Source organism: Ixodes scapularis, unplaced genomic scaffold (assembly GCF_016920785.2).
Source record: "Ixodes scapularis isolate PalLabHiFi unplaced genomic scaffold, ASM1692078v2 PGA_scaffold4__175_contigs__length_147842914, whole genome shotgun sequence".
In the NCBI taxonomy this organism is placed as follows: domain Eukaryota; kingdom Metazoa; phylum Arthropoda; class Arachnida; order Ixodida; family Ixodidae; genus Ixodes; species Ixodes scapularis.
In genome coordinates this window covers 58789582-58811795 of record NW_024609879.1, presented here as the reverse complement: position 1 = coordinate 58811795, position 22214 = coordinate 58789582, and the positions used below count along the sequence as shown (strand labels likewise).

The 22214-nt window shown below is 42.6% G+C and overlaps 1 long non-coding RNA gene across 1 annotated transcript; it reads right to left on the bottom strand.

The window, feature by feature from the left end:
- Window positions 1-8165: 8165 nt before the first annotated feature.
- Window positions 8166-15543, bottom strand: LOC115321730. The gene is made up of 3 exons (XR_003918833.2): window positions 15510-15543; window positions 11000-11124; window positions 8166-8389 (listed from the first exon to the last, which is right to left on the bottom strand). It is a non-coding gene; the product is annotated as an uncharacterized LOC115321730 (long non-coding RNA).
- Between the last annotated feature and the right edge of the window lie 6671 nt (window positions 15544-22214).

Below are 22214 nucleotides of genomic sequence, written 5' to 3'. Positions count from 1 at the left end.
TCCTGCCATTCCACAGTTGACCACTTGGTGCGTCTTGAAACCACAATTCGTGAGGCTTTTTTTTAATAAGCATCACTGCGTATCAGTGTTTTTTCGATTTAGAGAAGGCATACGACACAGCATGGCGTTATGGAATCCTTCATGGCTTGTATGAAGTAGGGGTACGTGGGAGCCCTTAGCGAAAACTAATACGTTTGAAATATACCACATTCTAATTTGAGTGTATTTGAAATACAGTTCATAATTTTAAGTACACGAAGAATAGACCGAAAATATAAACTTCATTTTTTTTTACTTAGTACTAAAATATACTTCTAAAAATCATTTTAAAATACCTTTACTTAAACTACATTTGAAGTTCCCTTCATGCGTTTTGAAATATGTAAATACTAAATTAATAGGCACAAAATGCCTTTCACGTATATTTCTTGAAATATTTATTTAATTCATGCAAAATATACTCCAACCCTAAAAAAATGGAGCAATCAGAAATACGTGCAGAATACTCTTAAAATACCTGAAAATCGTAAATACTGTTGTGTTATACTCTAAGTACCTTTTGACCGCAATACTTTGGTAGTTTGACTTAAACTACCAAAATATTGAAAAGCTCCTCTTCTAGAAGTTCACTTCAAGTAGATATGGAGTACACTGAAGCGCCTAAATACAACATTTGATTAGTTTGTCAACTGAATTGCGGAGCATCGCACTGATAAATCAGCCCAGTTTATGTTATTGTTTCCTTTTTTCTATCAAGGACACACCTGATCAGTTCCTTGCACACTAATCACAAACGGGGTTCGGGGACTGCAACTACAACATTTGCTGATGCTGGAAAGCTTCAGCAGGTGCTGTGAACAGATACGTTTGGAGTGGTTTCGTTAGCACAATGTTAGTTCATTGAACGTGTATACTCACCATTGTACGTGATGCGAATAGTGACTTTAATATAGTGATATTAACTACCATATTAAATAGTCAACTACTAAAATGAAAAGGCAAAACAACTACTGTAAAATATTTATTTTTCGCGGGCTCAATATTTCGCGATTTAGGTCAAAGTTGGAGTTTTGGAATAATTCGCAAATTCTAATTTTCGCGACGCGCTGGGATCGCAATATAGATTTTAATATTTTTGCATTTTGCCGGAATTGTTCACGAGACCTATTTTTCGGAATTGTAGGCAATCCACGAACTTTGCGAGAATTAGGTCCTCACGAAAATAAAGTCGTTTACAGTATTTTAAAGTGAAGATACTGCCTTGATTCGCTTCGTCCTGAGTGGTGCTACGCAGAGAAGCAATAACATGTATTTTATGAGCCGTTTGTGTGGATATTGTTTTAAGGACTGCCCCGAATTGTTATTAGTTGTACCAATGCCTTTTCCTAAGAGATATCGTCCACGAACTTCAAAACACTGTTTCCCCTTTGACAGACTCCCGAGGAGAAGATCGAATACTTGGAACCTTAATAAGCGCAGAGGTGGTCACCGAAAAAATGATTACCTTAAATATGTAGGCTATATAAGGCTCTAGAGCAGTCAACGGGACTGTGAATGAGCTGTTCAGTGCGTCATGGTGTTTGTGTTTGTGTTCGTTTCTAATGTAGCTTTGTGAGATGTATCTAGTAGTGCCTTCAAATACCACAGACCATTTGCTGACAAAATCGAAAATAAAAAAACAATTGTGTAACCGGTTTTTAATGCACAAATGGCATCTTGAGTGTGAAGGGATAATATTTTTGGTATATCTAAAATATTTTTTGATTCATATTTATAATGTATTTTGAATACATTACGCGCGTATTTCGAATGCGACCAAAATAATACAGAATAAATACAAAATGAATATTCGTACTAAATATATTTCAACTTCGTTTGAAGTACGGCCTCTTTTTGCTAAGGGAGGCTGCTTGCTACCATAAAGAGGTATTTATCTGAGCGAACCTTTTTTGTGATGTCGGGCACAGCTCTCTCCAGAGAATTTGTTCAGGAGATTGGAGTTCCGCAAGGCGGTGTTTTGAGTGTTACTCTCCTTATAGTCAAGATGAACTCAATAGTCCGGTCTATACCTCCATCTGTGCAATATTCTCGTCATGTAGACGAGCTCCAGATATCCGTTTCATCATGCAACCTTTCCATTTGTGAACGTAGACTCCAACTTGCAATCAACAACCTCTTGAAGTAGGCAGACGAAAATGGTTTTAGGTTTTCTCCTGATAAGACAGTGTGTGTCTGCTACTCTCGGAGAAGGGTAATCTCCGTAGAGCTTACTTTACGAATACACCAGATTCCCATCCCTGTAAAGAAAGAGCATAAGTTTCTGGACCATTATTTTCCACCGTCAACTGTCCTTCATATCTCACATAAGAAATCTGAAGATAAAATGTCAGAAATCACTGAACCTCCTTAAAGTTCTGTCTCACAAGACATGGGGCTCTGATCGTCTATGTCTTTTACAAATTTATCGCTCTGTGATTCTCTCACGTCCGGACTACGGTAGCTTTGTATACGGATCTGCTAGGCAATCAGCTCTTAAGGCAGTGGACCCCATCCATCATCAGGGATTTCGTTTAGCAATTGGAGCCTTCAGAACGTCGCCTGTGCTCAGTTTCTATGCTGAGGCAAATGAGATGTCTCTTGACAGACGGCGTTTCTCCCTAGGGTTTAAGTATTCGTTAAGGATACGCTCAGTCGCTCAGCATCCAGCCCGGGAGGCTGTGGAGAGCACTAAATGCCAGAAGACATTCGAAAACAAGCCTAGCATTATCTTTCCATTCGCGATGAAAAACCGGAATTTGGCAGAGTCAGTTGGGATAGACAGTAAGCTCTCAGTTGTTACAGTTTCAAGGTCGGTGGCACCATGGGATTTAAACTGCATACGGTGTGATTTTTCACTAACGAAGTTTAATAAGAAGGAGACTCCAACTGAGGTCATGCGACAAGAATTTTACGAACTCCACAAGGAACATTATTTTCATTCCCACTACTACACAGACGGTACAAAAACTGAATCATTTGTTGGCTGGGCTATGATCGGCCCTGCAGTAAGAACTGTTCGTAGGCTGAATTCGTTTGCTACTGTTTTCACTGCTGAACTGCATGGCTTTTTGCATGTAGTCGATTATATTATCCAAACGAGTAACTCTCGGTCGGTTATATATACAGATTCGCTGAGTGCTTTGCGGTCTCTGACGTCGCTTGAAATTCCGAAGAATGCCCTCGTTGCTTTAATACAAAACAAAATTGTAGCAGCAACCAGGAAAGGATGTAATGTTCTACCCTGCTGGGTACCAAGCCATGTCGGAATTCAAGGAAATGAAGAGGTAGATCGTGCTGCGGGCACTTCTGGCACCCGTGCTGTAGACATCAGTTGCATCCCATACAGAGATTACTGTGCCCTAATCAAATACCATGTTAAAGCTCAGTGGCAATCAGAATGGAGCCTACAGGTGTCAAACGAACTGCACATGATTAAGCCTTTTCTTAGTGAGTGGCAGGGTGCTAGACACAAAGACAGGTTTTATGAGGTAGTCCTTTGTAGACACACGCGGCTCACGCACGGACACCTCTTACGCGGTGAGGACCCTCCTGAATGTGAACATTGCCAGGAACCGTTGAGTGTCTTACATGTCCTTCTAGAATGTCCTGCTTATGATGAAAAGCGCCTCCACTACTTTTCCCAACTGTACAAAGAGCATGTTCCTTTACACATATGTGTGTTTCTTGGGAATAAGCCACTACTCCTACCCACCCAGGTTTTTAAGTTTTTAAAAAGGCGTTCATCTTTTACACAAATTGTAGCATTATTTATAATGTAAGATCCTACTCTTATTTTATACATTTTTCCCATTACCAGCTACTAAAGCTCTTTCTTCTCCAACATCCTCTTCTGCGATAGTACCATTTCTTGGCGCATCATTGCCTTAGTTGCTTCTGCGCCGCAACACCCCAATCTACTGCTACTACTACACTGTACCGACCATCTACCCCCGAACCAACACTGAAAGATATCTGGCCTACTCTTCGGGGCGCCGAAAACACTACCGGTATTTCATATCTACCACCTACTTGATTCAAGTTATGGGAAACGCGGTGCAAATGTCGGCCAGATTTTGGCAGGGTCACCGTCCTGGGCGCACACAAGGATAGGGTGACGAGAGAGATTATAGAGCCCTTCCACATATTGTGTCATGGTCTTTTATGTGCTAGCAGCTGAAGCGATAACCTTTCTGCAGGAAAAAAATGACTCACATATTGAACGGGTAGTTCATTGACACGCTTCATGGTTGGCGAGAGTGGTCCTCTGTTTGTGTGCATTATTTTAAGATACGGAGTATGTTTTTCTGCCTTTGTTTCCTTTATTACAGCATTGTCCTGTCGTCTGTACTGCTCTTCGTAGTCCGTGCTTTCTGAGCTGTTTTCTTCATCATGTGCAATTACTGGAAAGTACACTCATATAGTGTGGTGCCCTAACTGACGCTACATTCTCACCCAACAAACCGAAGCTTGGAAAATAAAACCTACTCAACGCTTCTGTGGTATTCGGCTTTAGACATACTTGGAGGACTTTATTACAGAACAGATCTCTCGTATAGACGACAGCCATATTTTAAGAAGGAAAATGAAATAAAATGATTTTGAACACAAAAACTAACCAATCAGAACGTCTCTCACGGTCTATTGAATACATTACATCAGGTCACGTGACATTATTTCCCAGATAAATTTGACGTAAAAAATAAATTTGCATATATATGTCAGGTTACATGAAACCATGACCATATTTCTTCGCTAAATTCAGCGGGAAGCTGAATTGGCCTTTAGGCCAGGTGGCGTCAATTCTCCTACTAAATCCATCGAAGAAAGTGAATTTATTCATACATAACGTAATGTCAATTTTTTGCTAAATTCAGCGGAAATACTGAATTCGTGTATTCGTGTATAGGCCACGTGAACTGAAGTCATGTGACATCATTTCCCCCCTTAAATTTAGCGAGGAAATTGAATCGGCGTTGAAGTAAGTTGAACTCACTTTTCCCGCGAAATCTAGCAGGGAAACTGAAGATATGTGAGGTCACAAGCAAATGCTTCATGAAATCCGGAGCAACCTGCAAAGTAATGTTTCTAGTTATTAATAAGCGAGCTCTCGCTGAAATGGTGTGCACGTGCTGGTCATTCACATGGCTCGTATGAAAAATTAGGAAACACTTATTTATTGACTCCCATAATATCATTTATTTACCTTATTGCGCTGACATTATATTTAAAAAAAGAAATTGCTCTGTAGACCAAAATTGCAAAAAGGAATTGTTTTTTGTTGGCCACTCTATAACATCCGCTTTCCTTTAGAAATCAGCACCTAACCCACTAATCTTGGTGATTGCTGACATAAATATATACTGACCTGAATATGCAATGAAAAACTTTCAGATGTGGCAGTGTAATTCAACGTTTTATATCTTTTTCATCAAACAACACTATACACTTGAGAGGCATTGACACATGTATTGCCCAGTGCTACCTCTTGCGGATATAGTTAAAACCAATTATACAAAGATTCGATGTGCACCCCAACAAGATCAAGAAGATCTTGTTGAGGACCCACTGGGCGGGTCCCCTACACCTTGCCCTACCACTAGGTGATGAGCCGCTCATTTCATACAGTTGTGCTCTTAATTTCCTCACAGGCATAGGCCTTCTACACCACCTGTGATTTTACTTTTTATCCCAAACCCGTTGTCCTATTTTTCGCACGTACACAAATTCGTATTCATAGTTTTACCACATATTGCGCTACTATAACTTTTTCCTCTTCTTAAACCCAAACTTCAAAAGTCTAAGCTTGTCGCAATATAGCCTTAGAAGCTGATGAGTCATAAACCGCCAATCAATCAATCAATCAACCCATCAATTCCAGGAAGTGCTAAACGACGTCACCATTCAACCCTGAAAAAGTCCGTGAGCGTCCCCAGTTGTCCTTGTACAGAAGAAAGACGGAACCCCAAGGTCCTGCGCGGACAATCGTCGATTAAACGCTGTGACTAGAAAGGACGTCTACACGCTTCCCCGCATCGACCCACGTTAGACCGACTGCGCCACTCCCGATACTTCTCGTCGACGGACCTGAAGAGTGGCTAATGGCAGATTGAAGTCGACGAACGCGACTGCAAGAAAACTGCCTTCGTCACTCCCAAAAGACTGTTGGAGATCAAAGTGATGGCTTTCGAACTTTCAAATCAAATTAAATCATATCAGTTTATTTTCACCTTGTATAAAGAAGATGAAGGAGCTGTGGAAAAAAACTACAGCATTGCAGCTTGAGAAATCCACACACCCTTATTATTGGCAGCTAAGCAGCATCCTGCTAAAGCATTCACAGATGAGAAAAACAAAAACAAAAAAAAAAGGCGTGAAGAAAAGTAATCTTAACAGAACATTGCAACAACACACTCACAAAAAATCATTGTGATCATAAATGTTTAGGGCGCACACATTTACACAAAAAGCAATCGTAAAAATCATGCTCTCTCGGTTTCATAGATTCTACGGGGTTCACTGTACTTGCAGGTAAATAAATCTAAATGCACAAGACTCACTGTACTTACAGGTAAATAAATCAAAGTGCACAAAATCAAAACTGTAGTATGAAACTTAGGCAATCTTTTTCATAGCTCGAACGAGGTGTACGCTCTCCCCGATTTTCTCTATGCCTTGTTGAGAAGCTAGTTATGTTCTTTATTTAAAGATGAGCCAGATCACGTAAGTTAGTAATATTGTTTCGTATTTCTAATTTATACCTCGTACTTAATCGACCTCGATACAAGTTGAATGCAGTAATCACATGGAAGCGGTAGAACAAGTTATTACTTGGCGCTCTATACGGCTCATTGCAAATATGCCGAAGTCTTTTATTGTAATATATGAACAAGTTGAAGGTTTGAAAATGTTGTTGTTCCCCATACCAATTCACAATAGTTTAGATGAGAGTAAAAGAGCGAAATATAGAGTGTAACTTAATTTTTGTGGAAAGAAGGTATTTAATACGACCTATAATGCCTGTGATCCTAGCTATCTTAGCTACTATATGGTTTATGGGGCCATCCCACGACATAGTGGAAGAAAATACAGCACCAAGACACTTATAATTTTCAACAATTTCTATAGAACGTGAATTTAGGATGATATCTTTATGTACTGGAACTGGCTTGTTTTTTTGTCTGAATATGACTGCTTTAGTTTTTACTTCATTTATTTGCATGAAATTAGAAGCCGACCACTATTCTATTGCTTTCGTTGTAAAATTACATTTGTCTACAAGTTTGTGGATGTCATTATTACAAAAGAAAATACTTGTGTCATCCGCGCATATAATGAGTTTTGCAGTAAGGTTGAGGTTCCCAATGTCATTAAGATAAATGTTAAAGAGTAGCGGCCCCAGTATACTAGCCTGAGGCACGCCACAAAGGACGGGTTGAACTTTGGAGAACATACTATTTATTTCAGCGACCTGCTTTCGATGAGATAAGTACGACTTCAAAAGAACAACACCTGTCCACGAATACCGTAGCATGCAAGCTTTTTTAACAATTCATTATGACTTACCAAAATCGAAAGCTTTCGAATAATCTACAAATATACCAACAACAATAGCGTTGCTTTCAAATTGTGTAAGTACCCTACTGAAAAAAACCATACGAATTTTTCATACGGGTCTTCATATATCGTTATGGGATACGGGTCATACGGTTTGTACGGGTCATACGGTTGGTACGGGTCATATGGGTCATACGGTTGGTACAGGTCGTACGGGTCATATGGTTGATACGGGTTGGTACGGTTTGTATGGTCCATATGGTTTGTACGGTCCATATGGTTTGTATGGTCTATATGGTTGTTATGGGTGATATTGTTTATGCAGATGAAATCGTTGATATGATCTATAGGCCAACGCACTATTTACCAACAAGCCCTCATGAGGTGTGGGCAAATTCAGTTTCCACACGAGGTGCGAGCACTGCGCGTGCGCAAGAACGACATTCACGTAACGTAAAGCGTCTACACATGCGCCCTAACAGTAGCAGCGCCACCGTAGCGACGTGACGTCAGGACCGCGTATTGGTGTATATCGGTCGTATTAACCACATGGTTCACTCGTCAGTGAAACATGAAGTTCAGCAGGGAAGCACTTTCCTTTTAAAGCATATGCAAGATAGCAGAAAGTGCATGCACAGAGAAATGCTCAAACTTTGAGAAATTGTGAACATGCATTCCACCCGCAGGCTCGTTTATTTGTCCTCCAGTCTCAGTCTTTGAAGCAGCTCGTGCATGTTGATGCATTTCTTTGAGGCGAGCTCCATCTGCTTTCCCAGCTGGTCACAGGCTGACACACCTGCGACGTAATTTAAACAAAACCAAAAATCATCTAACTTCTGCAACTTTCACATTTTGAAAACAATCACAAACATTTATTAAGGCAATACATCACGCATGACGGAAAATACATAGCATACAACTCCCAATTGCAAAATGTTCTGCCAGCGAAATAACCTCCAAACCCAAATTGTTTCAATTTCATAAAATAATGAGAGCATAAAAATAAACTCACATGCTGTATTGCAATCGTCTAGCATTCGTAACAATAGTTCTTTTAGCACTGAAAATCGAGGCATCAAAGTATCTGCCAGAAAACTGAGGAAGAGGAGGATACGAGAGCGCACGGGGAAGTCAGAACGCCAATCTCTGGTTGAAATAAATAGTACGCAGACGGAAAGCTAGCTGCCTTTGTCTCCACCGCATTCGTCGAACGTGTTCGAATGCGAAAACCAAAGGTCGGACGCCAGGCATTTAACCAGGGTGTCTAGCAAAATATTATTTTTAAATTCCCCGACTTTTCCAGATTTTCCCTGACAATTTCAGGTGAAATTCTTTGACCACTTTAGAGCCGGTTGAATATATAAGATGATTACAACATAAGGCATTGAGCACTGTAAGGATCATTTTGCACGGGCTTAATCCAACCTGCATATTCCGAAATATTCAGGTTTGGCCAGTCCACATTAAACGAGTACTTTCTTGCCGCCGACATTGTCAGTGAAGAGCCCAGTTCCGGAAACATGGTGAAAACACGACGTTCAACCACACACGTCAACAACCAAATGGCAGCACAGTCGCCAGATGCACGTTCGGATACTTTTGGCTTAAGGCTTGAATTAGATTGGGGTCTGCGGCTTTTCCATTTGTTACAAAATCTAGTAACTAACTGAATGTAGCCTTGTGTCGCGCCTTCAATCCAATCCAAGGCTTGGACTGGATTCGTCGGCTGTTCCCGTTGCATCGGGTAGCACAATACGTTCGATGAGCAGAGCCTGTGCTCCGCTTTAGGCAGAATTTATTGTAAATTTTTCTGCCCCGAAGTCTTCAAGCCTTTGTTCAGGGCACTCCATGACATTTCCGGCTCATTTTCCCTGACTGGGCTCGCTTTTTAACAATATCCCTGACAATTCCCCAATTTTTCCCGGCAATTAAAATTTCCCTGACAATATCCGGTTTCCCCGGTCGCTAGACACCCTGTTAACGTTCTAACAGGTTCAATGAGTGCAGGGGAGAAAAAGGCTGCTAGCCTTAGGTCTGCCCACTGATCATTCGAATGAGAGCTTGGCATTCTGACGTCCCCGAGTGTTCTTGTACTATCCTCTCCATCACCTTCCTGGAGCATACTCCTTTCACTTTCTGCCCAAGTTTCCAATGAAAAAGGGTTTTTGGTCTTCAAATAAGCACTATGTCAATTCAGAAAATCTGCACCCTGAACAAGTTCTATGAAAATTCCGTTAAACCCACCTTCTAATCTCTAAAGCCTCGTGTTCAAAACTATTTGGAGTACCAAGAACAAGCTGCACTATCAGTATACTTAATGGAAGTGTAGCCACATAATCTTAGTATAGTATAATTTTAAAAAATTATTTTATTCATGAACAGGAACTTTTAGTTAAGTAAATCATCCCTGCAGTTCATTAAGCACAAATTTTAGTTTAAACGACAAATGTAAGCCAGAAACACTCAAACCTCGGAATTAATAAGGAAATAACTTTATTTGTGCTTACTGTAGACTTATTTTTCGCAGGCTCCATATTTTGCAATTGAGGTCGAAGCTGAAGTTTTGAAATAATTCGCGGGTTCTAATTTTCGTGATGCAGTGGGATCTCGATATAGATTCCAATGTGTTTAAATTTTACCGGAATTGTTCGCGGGACCTAATTTTTCCGCAATTGTAGGCGATTCGCAAAAACGATTCAACAGCAACCTCAACCATGCGATTCGTCAGCAACCTCAACCATGGGGTTGCTGTCACATGCCTTGCTTCGACGCTCTTATTCGGTCGCGAAGGCCGCAGCCTCCACAGCTCATCAAGTTATCGTGAAACAGAGTATAGTTGCTGCACTCGGAGTAAGGGTAAAGGATCGCAAACTCAACATGCCCAGCACCTGGAAGAAGGTATAGGACATACACTTTGAGGTTAACAAGCCATACGCCAGATAATGTGCTTCGTCTGTGTTGAATGGTTCCAGAAATCTATCGATGCCCTTGCACCAGCAGAGTTGAATCGTTCATTATATAAAGCAAACCTCCAAAACTGCAAGACGTTCGGAAAAAATAGGCTACAGCGTCTGCAGGGATCTGTGCTTTTGGTTTGGGACTTCAGAGATATGAGCTCAATTCTCTGGAAATTAGAAACTACCGTAGAATACCGCGCATCCGCCCATTCCACATTAAGCGCCCATATCCAAATTTCTAAGATAAGAAAAAATGTGCACGGTACATTTATATGTAAAATTGATGATCGGGCAAGCGCCCATCCCCCATTTTTTCGCGATCATCTCTAAATTTTGAGTGGGCACTTGCCCGGTATATTATGGTACGTATATTCTGAAAGAATTTCTCTTCTGCATTTCAAGGCTGTCTCGTTAAAATAAAAAAATAATTACCAGAAAAAAGTACTAACCTCATATGCACCTATGAAGTCTTGTTTTGGCTAGCAGTGACCGGCCCTGGTTAGCAATGACTCAACGTCCCCAGGATTGAAACGACGGTTAAGTAATGTCCACCCTTATGCACTTTTTGGTACAACTGGAAGAGACAAAACATCTTGTTAAAAATTACCAATCCTTTTCACGTGCGAATTTTGCGGTTCATGCTTCCTGAGTGATTTCCCACAATAGTGTTAAATTAGGACAATGAGAGCAAAGTTGTTTCAATAAAGGGCCCCTGAAAAGAAAACAAAATGTTTTTTTTTTAAACAGCCTGGTTGGGACACGCATCAAATAATTAATTTTACGTGAAAAATTTTTTTTTCTCTCAGAGCAATAGTGACGGCGCGAGACGCGATTTAGTCGGTCGTCACCTCCTTTCCACTTGTTTCCTCTGGGCATTTCGAGCGAGTGGAGGAGAATGGGATCAGCTTCGCCTTCATGTTGAGGTGGCGAGAGCGAATGACCATTCCGTGACGTCATAGACTTTGCGCACAGAATTTGAAATAAATCTCTCGCTGTCAATATTGCTCTAAAAAATTAATTATTTTCGCAAAAGTCAAATTTGGGGTTTTTACGTGCCAAACCAACGACGGGCACCTGGCACGCTCCAGCGGAGGATTAATATCGACCACCTGGGGATCTTTTGACGTGCAACCGAAAGCTCGGTTACACGGCGCCTTCTCCGCAATAAGCCTCCGTGATATTGCGGGCACCTCGGTCGGGATTCGAACCCGCCACCTGGGGATCCGTAGGCCGGCGCTCTCGCCTCGGAGCCACCAAGGCGACTAATTCTTTTCACATAAATTTGTTTGTTTTTTTGACACAAGTGTTTTTAATAGACTGTAAAAAAAAAAAATTCTTTTTTTTTAAGGATCTTTTAAGAGGTGTTTGCCCGAAATGCATGTGTGGAATCGGGTATTGACTAGCAATGACTTATTGAACCCAGGACATAAGTGCTGTTTCAGTAAAGCGCCGTTCACACTCTTGCGACCGAGTAAGACTGAGAGAGACCAGACCGGTTTTTAAGCCTTTTGTGACTTCTTAGGACGGGATGCGCTAAGAGATCGTAAGGGGCCTGAAAACCGGCCTGGTCTCATCAGTCTTACTCGGTCGCAAGGGTGTGAACGGGCCTTAATGCTTCCTACACAAAAAATTCAAATGTAAGAACACAAGCCCCAAAATCTTTGTGCCATTCTCCTCCCCATACTTTTTTGTGTGTTTAATTTGTTTCATCCCTTAGCAAATCCTAAAGATTTTGAAGTGCTTACCCTACGTAATTCCGTTCGACTGAGTGGGTAACCCGGAGAATTCATTGTTCGTGAGGACACTTTTCCATTCAACCCATGCTGTTCTTGAAAGCAGAAACTTCTCTCCCTTAACCATAGTCATTAAGCACTTTTCATAGACCATACACAAAAGGTTGGCAATGTCAGCACAAGCTCATGTCTTCGCTTTGAGCATGGATTAAGCATACATAACTAAATCTGAGACACCGGAAGAAGAAAAAAGAAGTACACAAAAAAGAGGAGGACACACATAATGTCTCGAACACAGCTGCAGGTTCATTCTAAAACCACACCATTTTATAGGGGTCCACCGCAGTCAACGCCAAGAACCCTCACACCAAGTCACACCCCCAGAATGTCAGCAAGGGCGAACAAAAGAAGAACTGCCCTCGACGCTCCCACACTTGCCAAAATCAACCCACCGACTAACAAGTAAAAAAAATGCAGCTGTGGTTGAGACGTGTTGCGTTTGTCATTCTCTTTTTCTTTTGTCTCAGGTTTAGTTATGTGTGCAATTCACCCAGCCTTGCCTGTACTTTTACTCTTCTCTCAATTAAGCATACGCCTGCAATTCGTAATATCTCATCTACGGAAAGTCTCTGTTCCACCAAGCCTTTTCCATTGTCAAATGAGCAGGCATTATTTATAAAAACCTCCTTTCATTACATTGTTTCAGAGAACAATTATTCTTTCTTAATTAGGATCAACTGATCATATTAGGATAATTGCCAAATAATGGCAAATTCACACGATACATCAAATTGCAATTTTCATTCGTGCACCATATGTCAAGTTACCATCACGTAGGCTATTCCAGCGATTTGTCCCTCGTCCGTGGACACCCACACTGAAAGGGCAGAGTGCCTTTCTAATCGCAGATTTTTGGCAAGTGAGTAACTGGAAAAGCGTTTTTACGGTAGAGTAGCAACAGCTCACCAATATTATTTTTTTCAAATTAGCCAAACAAAGAGAGTGGATCATTGTTTTGTCGCGCCACTCTTAAATCTCCACGCGTGAAAGAAGCTGCAAGAACTTTGCCCGGCTGACACGCCGCAGGTTCTGGTACTCCTCCGGGTTGGTGTCAAGAAGCTTGTCAAGACTCGCCTAGCAAACTGCAATCTTTCCTGCACATCCACCCAGTTTTCCATCCAGCAAAACCTTTCTTATGGCTGTAGTGTGCTGAAGAGTGGTGTACAAGAAAGCAGTGTGTAAAGGCATTTCCAAATGCCTCTCCACGACCCCAGGACTTCATCGCTATGATGCTGAAGCCTCCTGAAGGAGGATTATACTTGTGTCATGTAGTTAGTAAAGTAAGTGACACTTCGCGCTAAGCCTGCCACTATGTTTTGGCTCACTTGGTACGTAACAGCGGCACACAACGATTCCTTCTCATGATAGCACCGTGATCCTAGTCGTAACATCACTTCTGCTCTTGGAAAACAGTGCCACACTGCGATGTTGGCGTTTTGCAAAATTTCAGGGCTGCGAATAGGTTCAGTATGTCCTTGCTGTCGTCTGCTCGTCTCCTTTGTGCGGATGCGCTTGGGGCACTAACGTTCCGTGGACGTCTTGTCAGGTGATAAACCCATCCGCAGATTAGCACGTCGTGTAAATCAGCCATAAGTGGGCTGCGGAGTCTGCACTCACTTAACATTTCTGTTGACGTTGCCTGCACGTCATGAACGTGTGTTTTGTATCCGATTAGATAATCTCGAAGAAACGAGGAAACTGCATAATGATGTCGCACATTATTCACCTTAACCACTTAACCGGTTTTTGTTCTTCTGTTTATGATCCTAATTTTTTTTTTTCCTTTTTTAAAGCCTGTGCGGCTTGGGCCGCACGTGCCTCCACAATCGGTCGCCATCCTTAAAAACGTGTACAATAAAAAAATGTGTGCTGCCATCTCTCAGCTGCACCGCAAACTAAGCTCGGGACGGGCCTGGGACGTCCAAAACAGCCAAGGGGCAAGGTAGGGTGCGCGGACGTGCTACACTCCTCCTAAACGCCTAGGGGACGGCTCTAGGTGGATGAGCTAGGCTTGTTTAAAACGGTTAAAGGAGACATGCAAAGGAAACAAACTTTTTTTTTTGAACAGCCGGGTTAGGAAAAGGAAGTCATAAAACAAATTTGCAACGAAAAAGAAAAACTTTTAGAGCTATACTTACGGCGCTAAACGAATTTGTAGCTGGCGCCCGCAGGTGCCGCGGAGAAGTGGCCCACATTCATCACGTGATTGGCCGCTATTTGTCACATGGTACTTGCACTCTTTCGGAGGCTTCCTACGGTCTCTAAAAGTTACTTATTCATCTTCGTTTGAAGCGCAATAAAAAACAAAGACTAATAAGTTACTTTTAGAGCCCAAAGGTAGCTCCTGAAAAAGCGCAAGCAGACGTGATAAACCTGTGCACCGATAAGATGACGGCGGCGGCACCCCAGAGCGCACCGCCGTGGAGAAATGTATTGGAGCGGCGGCGCACAATGCTCAGCATGCTGTGGCGGCGTGACTTTGCAGCTTTGGAGACACAGTGCGGCGGTGCACAGGTCTAACACGTGACCATCGGCGGCTCTCCCGGGCGCCAACTACAAATTCGTTTTTCGCCATAAATATAGCTCTAAAAATTGTATTTTTTCGTTGTAAATTCGTTTTATAACAATCTTTTTCAATCTAGTCTGTTTAAAAAAAAATTGTTTTTCCTTTGCATGTGTCTTTTAAGGGTTGAAGGAGCTCCAGTACCTTCCATGTCATTGAATCTTATGTAGTAGTATATGATTCTAAGTTACAAGACTAGGTTACAGAAAGTAACAAGAAAGAGGAAGACAAGACGTCATATTGTTTCATATTCTAATTTGTTCATCAGTCCCGTACTAAAAGGTTTTCATAATAAAACTTACAGTTGTATTTTATCTACATTTCTCTTTCTCACAACGTCCTGTCTACCAAATGGACCGACGAAGTAAACCTCCTCCCCGCCCCAAACATACACACGACGCACAATAGAAATTTCTGGACGCAATATTTTATGAATGTGTTGGGCATCTGAACCAAGCTGAAGACAAATTTTTGGTCTGAGGAAATAAAGGGTTACAAAACTGAAAAACATGGTAGTAGCATACTTTTCACTTTTGCACGTGTAGAAGAACCATTCATTTCTATTAGAAAGGTAGAAAAGCCAAAGGCTATCAGGTTGCTTACCGACAGCAACTACCAGGAAAGGGGGGGGGGCATGATTGTGAAGGCAGCTGGTCTCCAATGCTTGTGCCTTTCTGAAAGTTGGAAGTAAGACTTTTAAAGAAAAATGACCCCAACGATTGCCCACAAAACATTCTTTCATTCCATTTCTCATACCAAAAAAGTTGGTATGAGGAACTTTGCCGGGCTGACACGATGCAGATTCTGGTATTAATCTGCGCCGAGAAGCATCTACCAAATCATGTCTTGCACGACGCAATCGCTTTGCATCTCATATCAACCGTTTAGCCGGCAAGACCTTTCTTGTAGGGGTGTCGCGAACTGGCCGAGGTTTGAGTTCGACCAGGTTCGACTTTTTCTAACTTCTTGCGAAAAGTTAGAAAAAGGTTCGACTTGGGTTCAACTGCTATTCGCATGCGCAACATGCTGGCCAGTTGGCTTCGGATTGGATGGTGATGGCTAAGGGATGAATTAAGGGCAGCACCGATTGGTTATTCCAGTTAATACAGTACAAAAAAGTAAGTTATTAATTTCTTCAGTGGTTAGAGTTAGTTTCTTTTTATTTGCAACTGTTTATAAAATTAAAATAAACCTTTGCGTGAAAAAAACTTCTGCAGACCTAGACATGCTTGTATCACAGTCTTGCCAGGCTGTCCACAAAGTCGAATCTGGTTAAAAGTTTTGAAGGTTTGTCGAACCGGTTTGACCCAGTCGCAAAAGCGACCATCGCGTACAAAAAGCGACGCGATTTGAGCAGTCCGCTACTCGACGCAATTTTTTTGCAATGCAATCTAGTCGCAGAGCGGCTAAGCCAATCAACGGCGTTCGAAGCGAGTTTTCGAGAAACGACTCGCTAACGCAGGCGTTGGACTCTCTCAACGCGCATGCCGGTGTGACCACCTAATATTTTTGCGATGCGATCTAGTCGCATCGCGCGACTGCTTACTTCGCCGGTACGAATTCGCCTTAACTCTTAAGAGCCCATAAGGTTTCTATCAGTGATAGGAACATGAAACTCGCTAGAAATAATGTTTATTGCCTCACAAGCACAAATAATAAAAAAGGTATGAAAATACTAATTGAAAGCCATTAATTAGGGCATGGGAATATTCTTCCCTCTGGGCCTTCAGTGCCACACACACTCTTGGTGAAACTTGGCAAAACAGGGCACCACACAAAGGTGTACTTTGCAAGTTGTGCATGTGATCTTTGATCTTTTGTCATTTTTGGCCGTGGAGCAGTACCTACACCTCTTGTAGGCTGCTTCGCCCTGTGGGTAATGTGGTCCGTTGGACAGGCGCACCTCATCTGGCACGCCAAGGTTTTTGTTGGTATTTGCTTGCTGCAAGACGCGTCGAAAAGCGGTCGTGGCTGACCTTTTCCTTCCATTATAGCCGTTGGCCAACTGGCGTGCAAGTATTAGGAGAAAACTCTGGTGGTTCGCCTCCCCCTCTGACAGCTGGTAAAGGATGAAGCTATTCACAAGAGCACAGTCCAGAAGAAAGTAGAAGATTCGCATCCACCATTTTCTTGACTTACGAGTAACGGTGTGATACTCTCGCAGCTGATCAAAGCGGTCTACTCCCCGCATGTGCTTCGTGTACTCCACAATTGCTAGTGGACACTTGATGCTTCTCTTTGACCCGTCCTTATTTTTCTTTTCCACTGTTACCGTCTCTGAAGGATCGTGGGCTGTTGTTACTACATTGACTAGCCGCTTGTCTTGCCACTGGATCGCAGCAACATTTCCCTTCACCTTGTAGTTGTGGTCGCCTTCATTGATTTTCTTTTTGTTCTTCACAACATCAGGAAGACCTTTTCTTTGTGCACGGACAGTTCCCACGGCATATATCCCGTGGTCAAACAGATCCTGCAGGAGTTCGGGTGAACTAAAAAAGTTGTCGAACACTACCAGACACTCTGTCCCGACCAGTTCCTCAGTGAATTTCTTGACTACCCTGTAGCCGAGCCCACCGCCATCGCCCTCTTTGCCCGTGTAGACTTCGAACTGGCTAATAAAGCCAGTTGTAGCATCAGCACGCACCCATACTTTGAACCCACGTTTGATAGGCTTCAGGGGCATGTACTGTTTGAATGACTTCCTTCCTTTGAACAGAATCATACTCTCATCAATTGAGTGGTATGCAGATGGCTGGTAGCTAGCTCTGAATGTTTCGGAGAGCTCTGTGATAAGAGGTCGAAGCAGTGTGCAAAGGGTCATGGCCGACGTCTCCTTTTCTAGTCGCTGTCTTGTTGTCGTTGGCATGCAGTGATCGAAGAAGCTGAAAAAATCGTGCTCTTGGCATCACTGAGCTAACTGATGCCACTCCGAGGTCGCTGTCCGTGGACCAGTAGTCCCGTCTGTTTTGAAGTTGAAGAATGCCCATTCTGATGAGAATTGCTAGGAATCCTTTCATTTCTTCAACTGTGGTATCCTGCCAAGCTTTCTTTTTGGTTTCTTTGGCGTATATGTTCGTTTGCTCAACGAGTATGGTCAAAGCACCTCCGAACAGGGCATCAAAGATCATTATTGGCGTGTGCGTTGGAGGAAGCTTAGGAGTTGCAGGTGTTTGGCAGCAAAAATCGGGAATGTTGCTTCGGTGGGGAAGCGAACGTATTGTCCACTCACTTGCAGTCTCTTCATCATCACTGGCGTCATCACTTGAGTGCGCATCATACGCACTCACTTGTGCTGCTCCTTGTGAGGCTGTGCTACTCGGCTGGACTTTCGAACGGGTTACCGCACCCGACGGAACATCGTCGCCGTCTTCTTCTTCCTCGCTGTCACTTGACTGGTTTGGATCATCAGGCAGGGAGAAAAAGACATCCAGTGCCTCGTCCACTGACAAGAACTTCGACATCTGCGGAGAAACAAGCGCAGGTATAATGTTCTGCTAAAGGCCCATAGGGAAATATATTCCCGCCACCTATGGTGGTGGGAATATACGAAGTTCGATGAACTTCGAACTTTTAGGGTAAAAGTTCGACGTTCGTCGAACTTCGAAAGACTGGTGGAGGGTTTCATTTGAATTCAAGTAGTGAGGTACATTCGTAATTTTTTTTCTTGAACTTTTACACGCGGTGCTGCGTTCCTTACGAAAGACAATGCCGCTTGTTTCAATGTTCTGGCATACTTAGTTTTAAAGAAATAAATTCCCGAAGGGGCGAGGAAGGACGACGGGTTTTTGACGATTATCGTTTGTGCCAGATTTGAAGCGGGCTGTAGCCGAAGCTCTTTATGGTAGAAATGTTATACTTTTTTAAAGAATGATCTATGTATAGCCTAAATAAGTGTTGTCTTAAGATGTGATTATTGTTATTCAACGTGAGTTTCGAAGAAATGTCCAAACATGTATCTACATGCAATTATGCCCTAAACTTGATATTTGTTTTCGTCTAAGTTGTTTGAGATGTCGCATTTAAGTTAACACCACAGACAGTACATATCATTGCCATCTGCATAATACAAAATGATGTATTTATTGTTTTTTCACGTTAAGGAAAAAATTAACTCATGGGAGAAGATTCCTAATAGTGTGCAAGCTCAGCACGTCATTAAAAGAAAACAATTTTTTTTTCGCTTCACGTTCCTGGGACGTGTTTCTTTTAGCCTGTACACATTTTGGTAAAAGAAACTTGTTTCGAAGTTCTGAACCACTGAATATGCAAAAATACAACACTTCCGGCGAATTCGTGATAGTTTTTTTTTCTTCAGCTTTTTATCCCCGCATTCATTCCTTTCTCTTTTTTTGTTTATTCACTATTGGTTCAGGTATTTAGGTCGAAAAGACATAGCTTTGAACTTCCGAACCACTAAGCATGCGACGAGTAGTGCCTTCTGACAACGAGTTTCTAACAATGACCATCTACGCCATCTTTTCTGCAGTGAAGAGCGACAGTAGCTATACATATGCATAAATAATTTCAGATTAAAATAAGCTCGACCACGCCCTCTTTCCCCGTATTGTTTTCTTTAACAGTCCGAAATATCTGGGGGGGGGGAGGGAACTGAAGCCCCCCCCCCCCCCTACCCTCTTTCCCCCCGTTTTTCCTCTTCCGACGCCACTTGTATGGTAGAACGCTCCTCGACCTCGAGTTGTGTCGGCTTTTTGGGAGGCGATTCCTCCGTCCCAGAAAATAAACCTCCAGGACAATTACAAACTTAACTTACTTTATGGCAGCGTCACTCGGACGGCGTTCGATCGGATTACTACCAGCGTGCAAGGGGTGGCGAGGTAGTTTGCCAGGTCGCTTCAATCTTTTTCTGAGCCTCAACCTCCTGCTCGCCCCTGGCCGTTTCAAACTGGATGAGTCTCGTAAAACAGTGTGCTGTTAGTGTGATCACTACTGCATGATGCAGGTGAACGACCCCCCCCCCCCCCCCGAGCTGGCGGTCACAATTACTGATCTATGGTCACACGTCACCCTGCACTGGCAAATATTCCGGCACATCCGGGACACTTGTCGTCTCATTTAATCGCCTGTCTCGTTTAATTACCAACTAGCCCAAACCCAAGTATTAATGCAAGAAGCGCCTGTCCTGTCGTCCGTGTTTCTTTATTGTCCTCGTTTGTTCGCGCTTTTTAACCTTTTATTCAGTAATGGACCAACTAGCCCAAACCCAAGTTTTAATGCCTGACCAACTTCGCAGAATCTAGATATCACATCCTAACTTTTCTAAACTTGATTTTGTGAAAACCAGTGAGTCGTGAAAACGTTATTTGAAACAAACTGTTGAGGAACTTGAAAACCGGACTTCGAACTTTGAAACTTGGACTAGAAAGGAATTCAAAATCTTCAAAGTTTTTTTTTTCTCCCAATTTAGCGTTAAAAGAGAATCGAAACCTTCGAACTTCTCGAACTTTACGCAGAAAGAAATTCGAAATGTTCGAATTGTTTGAACTTCACGTCTATAAAAATTCGAAGCGTTCGAAGTTTTCGAACTTTATTTCCAAAGAATTTCGAAATCTTCGAATTTATCGACCTTCATGGCTATAAAAATTCGAAGCGTTCGAAGTTTTCGACCTTTATTTTCAAAAAAAAATATTCGAAATATTCGAATCCGAAATTTTAGAAACCGTGAAAGCTTCGAACTTTTCGAATACGAAACTCCACTGTGTTCGAAAGTTGCGAATTTTTCGAATTCGAACCTCAGTCGGTACGAAAATATCGAAATTTTTAGAAATCGAACCTCAGTTCGCTTCGCAACTATCGAAACCTTTCGAAATCGAACCAGGGGTGGTTCGCGACATCCCTACTTGTCACTGAATTTTTATTAGGAAAAAGCATAAAACCCCTCCAACCACCAAAACATGAAACACCGCCAATCTTGTCAATGTGATTACAGTATTGCTTCGTAACAGTGTCCTTACGAAGCAATATTGTAATCACATTGATAAGATTGGCAGTGTTTGGTGTTTTGGTGGTTCGAACGTTTCATGTTTCTTCCTAATAAAAATTCAGTTGGAAGTCAGCGCTTCTCGTGTACATTCTTCTCACTCATCCTTCGTCTCATTTTTGCACTTTTTTTAGTTGTAACAGAATATAGTCTTTGCCGTGGGGAGCTCATTTCTACATCTCGTGACCCTAACAAAACCATTTGAAGGGGTAAGTGCAGACAACTTTCATTAAAGGGCAACTGCGCTCAATTCCGAAGATTTCAGGATAATGATTGATTTCGAATTAAAAAGCCCTAGTAAAAAACACTACGTTGCCTGCTTCGCGAAAAATGGGATATATATTTTTAAATCTAATTTTAAACACAAGCGGAAATCGGAACCGAAACTTCGGCTCCGTCCGGCAACATTGGCATCGGGCCGCCAAGTACATGGCCATCACGTGGTACGAGGTGTCACGTGATCCTCGGCCCAACGACAGGCGGGATGGGGGCGGGCGGGCGTGCGGCAGGCGCGAGTGTCGTCTGCACCACACTCTTCGCCACGTTTTGGTGTCTACGGCATTCGACGACGTCTGCACAACTGCGGCAAAAGTCTGCGACTCTGCGCACGTCGTGTCCATAGTGTGGACGAAACTCCGCGAGGCAATAATCACAAACGGTGAGACGACGACGGTGGTTGTGACGCGGAAGACGGCGGTAACGGCGGGACCACGGCGGGCGGTGGGTCTGCTCCCAAGAAGCGCGCTGCGCAGGCGCGTACGCCAATCGCGTGGACACCGCTGAGCGCCGAGAGGCAACATTGCTGACGTCATGCGCTACGCTCGATTGGAGAAGTAAAAAGAAGCAAAAGAGGGCCATGATGATGACGTTTAGCTCAATGTTGGCTCCGCCCATGCCGTAACCTTGACTGCGCTGTTGGTTGCGCCTGAATTTGCCCGCTCGAGTCAGCCGATTTCGGCAACTTGGCGAGTTGCAAAGTTTGCCGGACCGTTTAAGAAACATTTAGACGGAACTGGGTCGTAATATTTGATGTGTGGTATTCCTAGGCGATACTGAAGTGGACTGCAATGTTTTTTTCAAAACTAAAATGAAGTGGAGTTGCCCTTTAAGTAAATTTTACCATATTTGCCACACAGTTTGATCTTGAGGCGAATATTAAAGATGCCTATACAACACTGGTTCCATACTTAAAAAATAGGCACAAAATATAGGCCTTTGAACTGTAATTTTGTGGCTAATTACCAAAAAATGTTGCTTCACAGCTCTGGAAACAAATAGGCACATATAACAATGTTCAAACTTGCCTCGTA